Raw genomic sequence first — 12,530 nt, forward strand, 5'->3', positions numbered from 1 at the left:
CACAGGGAGAGCATGAGGGAGCAGGGATCTACCTGCAGCTCTTGGAGGAGCCCAGGGGAGCTGGGGAATTCCTAAAGGAGCCTGTGAACCCGTGGAAACCCTATGCTGGAGTAGGATCCTGACAAGACCTGTGTCCCTGTGGGGTAGCCACACTGGAATGTCTTTTCCTGAAGGATTCACCCTGTGGTAAGGACGCACACTGGAGCAGTTCCTGCAGGACTGTCTCCCATGGGAGAGACCCCATGCTGGAGCAGGAGGAGGGGATGAGGAGTCCTGCACAGCTGGAGGAAGGAGTGCCAGAGACAGTGTGATGAAATGACCACAGTCCCTTTCCTCCTCCCCCCTGTGCTGCTGGGGAGCAAGAGGTTGAGAAATGAGGCAGTAAATATGAGTAAAGAAAGACAGGGGGCGGAAAGAAGGGGGCAAGTTTTAAAAATTGGGATTTATTCCCATTACCTTACTCTGATTTTCTTGGAAATAAGCTAATTTCCCCAAGCTGAGTCCATTTTCCCCATGTTGGTAACTGGTGAAAGACCCTTTCCTGTCCTTATCTTGTTCTATTAACCTTTTGCTATATTTTCTCTCTCCTGCCCAATTGAGAAGGAAAGTAACAGAGTGGCTTTGTTGAGAACCTCATGTCCAGTCAGGGTCATCTTACCACACAGCTGGAAGTAAGCCTGGAAGTAAATTGAGTAATGTATCCTTTGCTGTAGATTCAAACCGCTATTTATCACCTGAAAATTTGGTGCTTACACTTCTATTTGTTTTCCAGATTTGCTCTAACAAAATCAGTATTTGTATCTTTTCTCCATAGTTGTCTCCTGTGGTTTACTGAATTTTTGCTTGAGCTATTTTTTGTCTCCTTGTCTGTTTCACACTTTTGTCTGGCATTATAATGAAGAACAGTAATAAAAAAAATATCTTGGAATATTAGTGATCATCCTTGTAAACAAATAATGCAAATGGATTGCAAAAAAGAAGAAAAGCTATTGTTTAAAAGTTTTTAACAAAGGAAAAAAAAAGGAAAGAAAAAGGGGTTAAAAGAGACTGCTGATGATCTTTCAGAAAGCACAGATTTAATTTCCAGCACTTCTGATTTCATTAAGAACTGCAGCCTTTTCCACTGGCAGCACAATTCTTGAGCTTGACAAAAACAAATGGGGAGGATGGTGGAAGTGGTAAACTCCAGAAGTAGCACTCTGTCTTCTAAATCAGGAGGTCACACCTTCAAGTCTTGACTGAAGAACTCAATCTTCCCTAGATCCCACAAACCCTGTTATACAGGTACTTGCTTATATGAGTCCCTGAGTGACAGATTAAAAAGCTCCCTCCTGGTGACTTATTCCCAAGGAAAGACACAGTGCTCTCAGAAAAAAAAGAAAATACGAAAAGCCTCATCAGAATAATAGAGGGGAGCTATTGCATTCCTCAAGTGCCATGTAATAACCTGTGACTGTGAAAGGCTTGCAGCTGGCAGTGCAGGGTCACAGAGAGAATAAAGACTGTTTCACTCTTCTCGTGCTAGACACATAGCTACTTATTTCCTTCAGGAATCTGTATTAACTCTTACCACATCCAGCAGTCAGCACCCTTCTCTAGCCACATCATTTTGATGTTGGAGGGAAGAAATTATGATGCTGTGTCTTTGCTATTTGGAGCATATAAATGGGATGTGTTGTCCAAGTCACTTAATATAACTTTGGTTCTCCCTGTGAGCAACATCCCTGGGGCCTAGGGAGACAGCAGCAATCAAATAGAAAACAGAATTCCCTAGTTTTTAAATCCATGTATCTTTAAAATAAATAAAAACAATTAAAGGGCTTTCTTAATAAACTGTATTTATTTTATTTCTTGAGATAGTAATAATTCTCTGTAACAAAAATGGTGCAGGTAACTTTTTTTCCTTTCATTTCCTGGATAATTGGAGTATCTACTGATCCAAAATTAGTTCTCTTCTGACCCTCTAGGATGAGGATTCTTCTAATTCCTTCAGGGGATGAGAGTGGCCATTTTATTTTGCTTGGTTGGGTTTGCCTGTGTGGAATTGCAGTATGCAACTGTTGTTGATACCTCAGTTTACAAAATACACAAGATTTTGCATAGATTGGGTCAGGTCTTACATGCTAAAAAGAAAAAAAATATAAAGAATATTTTTCTGGACTATTCAATCAACAAAGGAAGATGATGCAAACAAAGATAATTAACTAGATACCCCTCAAGTACATTTGTATCACATACATTGGTTTCCTTACATGAATCACTGTCAGTCGATTTTCCCCACTTGCACTTTATAGTCCTCAGGATGAGTGAATTATGCTCACTGTGACAATGCTGGACAGTTGTATGGATAATCTGCTAGAAAAACTGCAAGACTAAGATAAAAAACAGATTGATTCTGTTTTAAAGCAACCTCCTACAGTATTGGTTGTGTCTTATCCATGCGTTACATGCCAGGGTATCAGAACAGTAAAGGGGGTGCTGGTTTATGAGTTGTCTCTGTTATCTGTAGGTTTTGGCAACTCTCTAATGAGAATGGTACAAACTCACTGAAGGTACTGTTTCCATCATACATCATCATGACATCCATAACTTCATCCAGCAGAGAGTCAGCCATACTTTAAAAGATTTATCAAACTGAGTCCAAATTAGGCAACTCTGTCTGCAAGGGTATTATGTACAAAGTCTTGACAAGCTTTGTGAAGATCTGGTTAGGCTCTGCAGAAGATGTTTAGGATTTTATGTTCCTTTTTGGTGAGGAAATTAAACTGGGAAACTCAGTTTTGACTATGAAAGTTGCATGTGGCCTGTTTGTTTCTGTGCACATGTGTTTGGAAAGTTTTCAGACTCAAAAACATGTTATAAAAGTTGGGAAGTTTTTGTTGGGTTTTTTTGGGGTTTTTTTGGGGTTTTTTTTTCCTTGTTTTATTTTGTTTTGTTTTGTTTTTGCCAATGCAATGTATTGAAAGGAAAAGAGAAATTCTTTCACCTAGTTTTGTAAAGGTTTGATTAATAATTTTCTATCTGCATATTAAAGTCCATATACAGGCAGGATTTACCATGGATAGGAATGCACAGACTTTAGCTTTTAAAACATACCTGGCTCTAATTGTACAATAATAATAATAGAGGTGAATGACAGCTCTATTAAGGTTTCAATGTAATGTATAAGGATTGGATCTGTAATATATAGCTGGTGGTTGATGAATGAAATTTGTGTTGGGGGCTCAGAAAATGGATCCACTATGTTGTGCTTGATGCTATTACTTTGGTATGAAAAATCCAAAGGTAAGAATTAATGTCTGTGAAGAAGAGAAGAGAGGGAAATCCAATTAAATAACTGGGTTGTCAATTACATTAAGACTGTGGGGCTACATGTATGTAGAGCTTAGTCATTGTACATGGCACTTCAACGTATGCTCAAGGAAGATGCTTTGAATAGAAGTAGGGCCCTTTCAGGATCCTAATGTGGCAGTTTCATAGCCTGGAGGGAGTATAGCCCCACTAGGTTACAGCTGGAATCAAGGTACTGCAAGCAGAGAAGAAAGTCATACCTTCAGCATACCACCAGACTCTCTGTGCTGACAAGAGAATTCATCCTTCAAAGGGCAAACAGCATATCTGCAGGCAAGAAGATCTGCAGAAGAAACAGCTTTCAAGCTCACTGGAGGTCCTTGAGAGATGTCTGGGAGCCTCCCTTGGCTTCATCCTCTCTTTAGCATATGGTCTGCCTTTCTGCTCTATCGCTTTATGTTGCTTTCCACCAAGAGAAGACTTTTGTCTGTGTCTGAGGCCTTGTACAAGGTCCTGGTTCCTGAGGCTATGAAAACATGAATATGCATAACCTACTAGCAGATCAGAGTATTGCCTAGGGCTGGACATGGAGAGGGGGAAGACAATTCTCAGCCTTGGCTTAGCATGTAACCTTGAGCTATCTATTTACAGCTAGATCCAAACAGGTATATTTGTAACCAAATAAAATTAATGTGATTTAGGCATGTAGAAACACTCCTGTTCATGGAGCCAGGCACAAGCTGAGCTGTCCAGACACAATATTGCTCCAATCAGCAGGCTTCATAGCAATGTTAATAAAATGCTGAGCCTAAGCCAGTAAACCTTACTAAGAAGTGAGATGAACTCCGTGCAGCACTTAGCAATCATAATGAAAGGACTTTCAGATGGAATGTGAGCTCTCAGTTCTGCACTGTAACTGTAGTCACCTTAGAGTCCACATGACAGTGGGAAGTGTTTTTTCAGGAAACCTCCTGAAGTTCTGCTCATGCTTCCTTAGAGTGGTGTTGCTGCCCTAGCTGGGGCAGGCACCAAAACACCTGAAACAATTGAGGACTCACCAAATGGGTACCCTAAGTACTGAAAGCCTTTGAGATGGGTGGCACCACTTGTGCACAGTGAAAATTACTGCACACATTCTTTTTAGCACTGTATAACTGAATGTAGTCTGCAATCCTCTTACATTCTGCCACAGGTTTCATGCTACTCCTACATGTTTGTCCTTCATCTGTCATCTCCTGCTTTTTCTCTGCTGGGGATCCAGGTCTATTATCCAGGGAACTGGAGCATTGTCCTTTCCCTCCATTCCTTCTCTCCACAGATGGCTGTTTCATGTTTAAACCTTGCCAGCTATATAGCACAGACTGTCAGTATTCACTCACAGCTGGAGCCCAACATTCCCTACTCAAGCAAAACTACCATGGGATCTTAGGGAGCATTTTCTGTGTCAGAGCTTACTGTGTTTTACTTCAGCAGGTTAATTTCCTTTCTTGAAATCAATCCTTGCTTTATTAATCTTATGAGTTTAAAGACAGGTGCTATTCTGCCTTTTGGGGTGTTTTTATTGCATTTATTTCTTACTTTCATTACAGCAATGATGCCACAATGAGGAATAAGGCCTCATTGTCCTGTGAGCTGTGTGAGCAAACAGTACCCCTGGAACAAGTTGCATTACTCTGTTTTTATAATACAAGTAGAGTTCTTGGTTTTATATCCTGCTAATAGGAATTTTCCCTCAGGTCAGTTTAACACACAGTGTAGAGTTATTTCTTCTTTCTAATATGGGATGAAGTCCACTTCTTAACATTAGCTAACAAATACTGTGCTGTTGCCAGACTGTGGGACATCAGCAGGGTTTTTGAGCTCAACTTCCCTCTTCCTTTGGTCTAGTGGTATGTTTTCGGTTTTGTAGGGGATTCCATGGATGGCAGGGACAAGGAACTCTGCAGACCTGTGATATTCTAGAAACACATGGGTTTATTGCAAGGGTCATGGGTAAAAAGGGCCTGCCTTCAGCCACCAGCCTCTACTGAAGCAAAGCCCCAAAAGAGAGAGGGGGAGAGAGAGAGGTTATGAGGTAAGGGAGGTAGAAAAGCTAAGAGGAGTAAGAGAGGTAAGAAGAGGGCAGGGATCAGAGCAGTAAGAGAGAGAGGTAGAAGAGGTAGAAGAGCAAGAGCAAGAGAGTGAGCACCTTATTACAATACATTATATCTCCTTTTGCGTTGAATATTCTAATTTACAGTGACCAACCAGCGTGAGATACAAAACCTACAAACTTTGCATGCAGCCTATGAGAACTAGTATATTACCATATATATCCTATATTCTAAACTCTAAAGACTACTTTCTTACCTACTTCTTCCCTGATGCCTTGGCAGGGTGGAGAGCATCTACATTCTTGAGCCCTTTTGTTTTCTGTCCTTCAACCTGACTCTAGCTAATCACCGTCTTCCTGCCTGCCATGCCTACATTTCAAGGCTGGCTTTCATTTCTATTTCACTCACAGGCTTTACATGTCCAATATTTCTTACTAGGTAATCATATTCACAAGCCCTTCATGTCCCATCTTTCCCAACATGGTTTTATCAGTTTTATATATGTATTTGTTCTTTGTTTTATATTGTTTCTTATAAGTTGTAATAGTTTGCCCCATGTCACCCATATTTATAAAACCTTCTTGGTTTTACCCCAAACCTAGTTATGTGTCAATCATAAGTTATACAGCCCCTGAGTCTTGTCTGTCACTTTGGGGTCTCTCCCAAAAGTCTGGAAAGTTCCAGTGAGGCCTTGAGTGATTGGACAAGGCTTTGGCTGTCTTCCTGCCAGAGTTATTGATTTGTTAATATGTGTAATTTACCTGCAGAGCCATACCCACATGATCCCTGATTTGTCCTCAGTCAAACCCATCCCTGAGTTTCTTCCCCCAATAAAAGATGTTGCTTTTGGAGGTTCCCCTCTTTTTCCTGCTCTTTCTGCTAAGGAGCCACTTCTGCTGAGGGGTGTCTGCTGAGGCAGATACTCTGAACTGAGGTTATCCCCACTGGGGGAGGAATAAAGCCAGTAGTTAACCCTGAGCAGAGTCCCTCTTTCTTTCCTGCTGTTGTTGCTTAACTCCTTCGGGCAAACGAGAACCCAAGGGATGGGTGAGGTTCATTCTGCTACCGAGCCATGCCCTTTACTGCCGAGGTGCCAGGGCTGGCTGAGGCAGAGAGACACTGACACCGCTACACTTTGGCACAGAAACTCAAAGGCTTTGCATCTTTGTGTCAAAGATATATTTTCTTCTAAAATAATGAAAGATGCTAACATGTCTTATGCTGAATGTGGGAGAGAAGTAAAATGGAAACCAGTTATGCTTTTGTGAATCATTCTAAATTGAATGAATGGGGTTTATTAATCAAGCCTCATCATCCTGCAAATCTAGTCCTGAGTCCAGGCTGCTGATGGGCTAAGCGTCCTTCTCAGCCAATAGTGAGTGGTGGGTCTACTTCCTGATGTTAGATCCATGTAAAATGTCTCAACTTCTTTTGAAATTGGCAATGTTTTTGTGAAGGGAGCTCAGGCTGCTAGTTCAAATATTAGATTTTTGGATGTTTGTGCCTTACTGAGGTGAACTCCACACTAGAATATTGATCAATCCTTGAAGACGATATGAAAAGTGTGTAAGGATGGAACTGTCAAATGCCCTGAAGTCTTTTGAAGTGCTTTATATTTTGTGTGGTTTTGAAAATTTCTGTAATGATAAATAATGTTTATTTTATTACTTTTATAGACATGGGGATGTCAGATAAGGAACAACAGTGTTGCATACCCCTAAAATATCCTAAGTAAAACAGTGAAAAGAAAGTCTTGATGTGCCATTAAATGCTCTTATTAAGGTGTTGGAGGTTCCATGACATTATTTAGTCATGACTCTCATTAAATTAATTTGCAGATACCTTGCTTGAAAAATTGTACCACTATATCCTCAATTTGTGTGAACCAGCCAAACTCAAAGGATATCTTAATTCCTCTAATTGATGCTACATGGATGTCTATCATGAAGATCTGTGGGCTAGGTTTAAGATGACCTCTGGAATAAGGGAAGAGGTGATGTTTGTAACAACATTTGCTTCTCAAATAAAAGTGACAATTGGAGCCGTGACAAAGAAGCAAAAGAAAGATCAGAGTCGAAATTCAGCTTTTTCTTTCTTTGATTTCACAGTGCAGTTCAGTACTAAGGTTGTTTCCTTTATGTTCAACCAGTCAGATGTGGAAAATTACATAAAGAACATGGAGGCAGGAAAAGTGTAGCATATTACAAACAAAAGTCCTGTGTCACATAAAATCACTAAGAATTCTGAATACAAAGTATGGTAAATAGTCCCAGACATCATAGCAGTTGTGTTCTTTATGGTCTGCAGGCCCTTGTTCATCACAAGCATTTGTAAACTTATCAAGTCTTTGTACCAGCCAAAAGAATTGGCTCAGTTTTGGAAAACAGATGATTCTTTTTGGTTATGCTTTCTTTCAGAAATAATGCAGCATAACATTTATTTTTAGATAAAACCCTGATCTATTTTTCGTATAACTAAGATACATCTGTAGAATTTTCTGTAGTTTTGTTGCTAGGAAGGAGCAAAGAATTTTAGGAGAAAACCTTCAGAATGAACCATCAGTACAGTGCTATTCATTTTCATAATAGGCTGCTTGTTTCCAGGTGTTAAGTTTTCCAGAATGTTCTGATCACCAGGTTTCTAACGCTTAATCTCCAATGTTGGCTAATGTATTTGCTGCAAGAAGAGGGTAGAAAAAGATGACATCACCTTGTTGACACTACTATGCTGCAAGATGATTGTAACAGGTGCAATGAAGACAAAAAAGGTAATTTATTGCCATACTTTATGTTATTGAGGAGAAGGTGCAGGAAGCAGACTTCTCCCCTTTTCCTTCTGGCATCTCACCAAGGGACTACAGGTTCATAATAGTGCTTCTGTAACACCAGGGATTTGGCATATTTAGTGCTCTGTATGACAACTTATTCTGTGGCTGTAATTCTCTCAATATACCCAGATTAGCACTTCCATTTAGGTTCAAACTGTTTAATTGGGTTCTCCTCTTCTGCGTTGTTCTGTGAGGTTTTTTTATCAATCAGAAACTTTAACAGTTCAGAAACCTGGTCTTTGTTAAAGGCCCTTGTTGCACAATTATTAAAAATACAGTAGTTACCTGCAGTAGTAAAAATAGTTACATATTAACAGCAGTAATAAGGAAACTTTATGATAGCATATTGTCAATCATGATTGTATGTGTCCTTGCATGTGTGGGACCAAAACTTGTTTGGAGCTTCTGATGACAGTAGATTTGGTCATCTGTCAAAGTGATGGAGAAATATCAAGATTTAATTCCAATTTCCAGAGGACTGACTCCTAGAACTCATGTATTGTTTCACAGACTAACAAGGCCTTCTGAATCCAGAGACACTAGAGAGATTTTACAGAAGCCATGTAGATCTTGAAGAAATACTGTTTTCTCTTTATATATTTGTGTCGCTAAGAATACCTTGACTCACTGTCACTCTCTAGTGAAATTGAATGTTCCACGTGAAGTGCACCTGAGTAAGGTTTAAAGCCTGTGGTGTTTGACCAAAAAATCACATGAGCTCCACTCATTCTGTATTGTTTCTTTGCTGGTTCTCACCCTCCTTCCCACCAACACTTTCAGCCCTAGAAATGGAGGTTACTGTGGAGACTTGACCTGAGTAGGTGGAAGGAGGAAATTCGATGTTTTCCATGTCCCTGTTCATTCATTTTTCGGTTTCCCCCTGCATTTTCACACAAAAGAATGCAGCTGAAAGTGTTGCCTCCTCTGCAGGTAAATCTACTCACTATTGCCTGAGAATAGCCCTGGAAGGTGTGAAAGATCTGAATTTCAGTAGAAAACAAAGAAACCAAGGTTCTTTGTATCCTTTCAGTTGCTGAGTTTAATGGAGTTATGATGCAGCAACAGAGCTGCTACAGCATTAAATATAATTTCAAAGCCTTTTCATCTTGTTTTGCTTGCTTTTGTGTGTAAGAAGTACACCTTAGGTCTTTCTTCGTGATTTTCTCACTTTGCTTTATGTATGTGTATTTCAAAGAGAGAAGTTCTCTCTTCCTCAATCATTCAGACTAGTAGCAGACTACTACGAATAGCCAATTCCAGCATGGAAATTAATTACTACCAATAGCCCATCATCATGGAAATTAAAATATAAATAAATTAGACTGCCGATTATGGCACTACTATGAACACAATATCCCTACATGTGCACTCCTGCCCCTAATTTCATTAGTAAATATGTTGTTCTACTTTATAGTGTTATATGGTGATAATGCACAGCATAGAATTGCTTTTTTCCCCTACTTTGATGCCTTTTTACTTGGAAGCCGATGTTTTATTTGCTGGCCTGGAAGCACAAGGCTTTGTAGCAATTATGTCTTAGTGTGTTGACAGCGCTGTCATTTTGAGTTTCCATCACAGCTTTAAACTAATAAGGCTGGAATAAAAATTTTGAGCTGCAACTAAATATGGGCAAATGCCCCAAAAAATTTACTAAAAATTCTCACATGCATTTTCAAATAATTTCACACTGACCACTGCTGTTGCCTTCACAACAAAGTGCTGCAGATAAACCTTGCTAGCACTGTTCTCTTAAACACAAACTTATTGCCTCAACAAAATAGACCACTTGCCACCAAATCCATTTTGCTGATGGAGCTGTTATATCACCTGAATTTTATTTGGTAGAAATACCAGTCTTGTAGTGTCTAAGTCTTCTTCCCAAAAGTACTTTTTTGCTTTCCCTTGTGCTTTGCTGAGGGAGGGAAAATAATTCCCAATCAACAAGTGAATCACCTCCAGTGATGTTCCTGAAGCTGCAGAAATGTCCTCTCGTACTTGATACTTATTTCAAATATCTTGTCTTCTATCACCTGAATAGATTATCTGTGGGAGTACAACTTAGAAGCAGGACTCAAAGTATAGTTGAACTCATTACAGAAGTAGATGTGCTAGAGGGCTACAAGCCCTGGCAAGTTGAGGCAAGACCCTGAAGGAGGAAGAGATCAAGGTTGTATACATGTATGTTTTTGTGCAAGACAGTACAGGCCTGTACAAGTCTGTGGTTGTCCATAGTTAAGCAATGTTACCAAGAAACATGGATATGGTTGTTATGCTTGAAAGGTATATAAACCAGCAGTGTGTTCAATAAAATTGGCTTCAAAAATGATGCAAACCATGGAGACCTCGTCTCCTCAATCGCTCAACAATTATCAACTTAAAAGCTGGCAGATTTTTTGAGGAAAGAAAATAAAGAAACTCCAAACAAACCCAAAAAGTCCAACTAACCAACCAAAATAAATATACACCAAAACCTTTGTATCCAAATATTCAAATTTTATATCGCAAAAGCAATAGCTGTGTTACTGTAATCCAGAGTGAATAATCAAAGCAGGGAGAAATTTGCATCATTTCTCATGAGAAATTTTAGGTCTTGTCATGTTGGAATGAATAAAAAGTTTTTCACTGCTGTCTACCATTTCATATAATTTGACTTCCATGGGGAAAAGAAAAATTAAATCTGTGATTCTTGGAAAGGAGAATAAAAAACGGCTGAAGGGACATTTATCAGGTATAAACCATTAGCTATTAACATTCTATAAAATCTTAAGACATGAATATGCATAATAATAAAAATATTTTAAAAAAAAGTTTTCAAGCTGTAAGTATTTTTATCAAATTTACAAGAAAGAATTTTTTTTACAATGCCGTAATGTAGAATGAAGCAGTTAACAGATTGATATTTCCATACAAAGGGCTGCTTAAAAGCACAGCCTGCCATAATATTTCCTTCTCACCTGACTTCTATATGTGATATAGATCATCCTTTCCTAGCACCTTCCTAAGTTAAAGAAGTACAGGAAAAAAAAAACTCACAATGAGGTAAAATAATAAATAAAATAACTACTCTTTAATTGGTGAATAGAATTTTTTTTTTTTCCTGGGCGACTTCCTTGTGTGTTCTCATCCAGAAGAAGATGGATTAACTTATGCCTAATGTAGACTTTCTTTGTGACACTGCTATGTGACACTAGTCCTTTACTTCTCACCATGAGTACAAATATGAAAACAAAGCAAAAAAAGAAAAAAGAGATGTGATAAATGTGGCATTGGGTAAAAATTCATGATAAAAGAATATAACAATATGGGTTAGATTGGTGTTAATATAAAATGTGAAAAGGTATAGTCCGTAGAAACTTTCCCCCAGGCAGGTTTCCATCGTCCCCCAGTTCTGGGACAAAAGAACAGGACAGGAGCCATCAGGAGGAACAAAGACACTAGCCAACCCAGATAAGAATTGGCATCGTACCCAGACAGAGAAGTTCCTCCCCGAACGAAAAGAGAATTCTCCGCCGAGGAATACACATTGAAATAAACATGGGCCAGCGAGCTCCATCCGCTTGTGAAAGGACCTTCCCAGAATACGATCTGCAGAGTCCGGCAAATCCGGGAAGCCCATCCAAAAATTATTTGGACTATTTGCTGGATTATCCCGGGCACCTGTTTCACCTCGGGACATGAAAACCCCTATAAAACCCCAAGCTGCGATCTGCTCCATGTGGATTTGGGAAAACCGTGCCTTAGAGTGCAGTCCTCTCATCCACCCGGCGCTGCACTGCAAATCCTATTTGTGGTTTTCTCTCTTTATCAGTGATTGGGATTGTTTTATTAATAAATTGTTTCTTTGTTAATCCGATTTTTGCCGTTGCATTTATAACAAGAGATAAATATATGTCTATATACACACATATCTATATGCATGTATATATATATATTCCTATATTTTCAGTCTTCCAAAAAAAGTAGGCTGAGATTTCATATTAGTAGGATTTTTATTTTTTTCCCTAAAATGGAAACAAATAAGTTCTTCTAGGGAAATGGAGAAATATGTGCAAATATTCAAATTTCCTTTTTCTGAGACCCCAAATCTTGGGGTCTCCTTGCTCTTTGTTTTAAATGCTATATTAAAACAACTGACAAGTGGTCTACACAATACAGGAATTAAAAAAAAAAAATCAAAGAGGAAATGATTGCTGAGTGACCAGTGTGAAAGTACAGGGCAAAAGTTTATCAGAAGAAGGACCTCCTGAGCTTTGCCTCTCCATTATTGATGCCACAGAAATTTCTGGGATCCTGTCTGAGTTTTTACCCAATATTTTGGA

This window comes from Zosterops lateralis, assembly GCF_965231275.1.
Source record: "Zosterops lateralis genome assembly, chromosome: Z".
Taxonomy (NCBI): domain Eukaryota; kingdom Metazoa; phylum Chordata; class Aves; order Passeriformes; family Zosteropidae; genus Zosterops; species Zosterops lateralis.